Genomic DNA, 1,119 nt, shown 5'->3' with positions numbered 1-1,119 from the left:
TTGTTCAAGCTTTATCAGGTGATTTAAGAGAATGTCTACAGAAACATTCTTTTAACTGTGCAGTACTCATAAAGTTTTAAACAACTTCTTACATGATTTACTACCAGGTATCTTAACTCTGCGGGCCACTAGGCATTGCATTTTTCTATTGTTCTTTTCTTTTTGTTCTGATTTCTCTAGGACCATACGTTTTTATATCATATTTAGGAAGACTGCCTCAAAAGAAGAAAATTATTTCTGTTCTAACGCCAGATGGAAACTTGCCATGAAATTGGGATCTTGAAACGATTCAACAAGGGATTTAACATTTCTTAAACTTATTAGTGTGAAGGGAACTTGAAACTGTTTCAATTTCAGGCTGCACTGCACTGTCTGAAAAGCTGATCCTTTTTTTCTTCATAGTGAGAGAAAATTGTTAACCATAAGAGAACTTCCCATTTTTCTGTTTTTTGTTCCTCTGCCTTGTCAGAAGAGCAGCATTAGGAAATGCATGAATCCCAGAACATCCTACAATTTAATTGCCTTTGTAAATGTGGTTTTGTTGTTGAAAAATAAAAGGTAATAACAAGGTATGTCCTGGATGGACCACAGAACGTTTCACCCAAGAGCACTTTACAGATCCTGAGTTTTTGAAACTTTTGCACACCCCGTTTTACTGATTGCCTTGCAAACATAATCTTGAGCAAGTCAGGGAAAAATGCAAACAAAAGCTGTGCATTTAATCATATCTTCTTCCCCCAGTCTGGTTGCGGCTCGTAAGTCGTCTGATTCAATCAGACATACAACCTTTGCGTGAACCCAACACGCTATTAGGAGGCAGCTACAGGAATGGATGCATTCCCAAAGGCTGTTCCTTAAATGAGTCCAGTCAAATAGTTTACCTCCATTTCAGAAAGGAAACAGTTAAAGAGCTCTCAGCGTTCCCCTGTGCCCGGGAGGCAGCCTTTGTGTTTAACGTTGGCAGGGGCTCGGTTCGGGCTGCAAGCTTGTTTTAATTGGGGGAGGGGGCAGAACGGAGAGGACGCTCAGCCTTCTCCTTCAGTCCGTCTTTCCGTTACTGATTCAGCGGAGGTGGAGATTTTCTATCCCACCCAGTCAGCGACGGGCAGGAGGATCTGC

The sequence above is a fragment of the Excalfactoria chinensis genome, chromosome 4, assembly GCF_039878825.1.
Source record: "Excalfactoria chinensis isolate bCotChi1 chromosome 4, bCotChi1.hap2, whole genome shotgun sequence".
Taxonomy (NCBI): domain Eukaryota; kingdom Metazoa; phylum Chordata; class Aves; order Galliformes; family Phasianidae; genus Excalfactoria; species Excalfactoria chinensis.
This window is presented reverse-complemented; position numbering follows the sequence as displayed.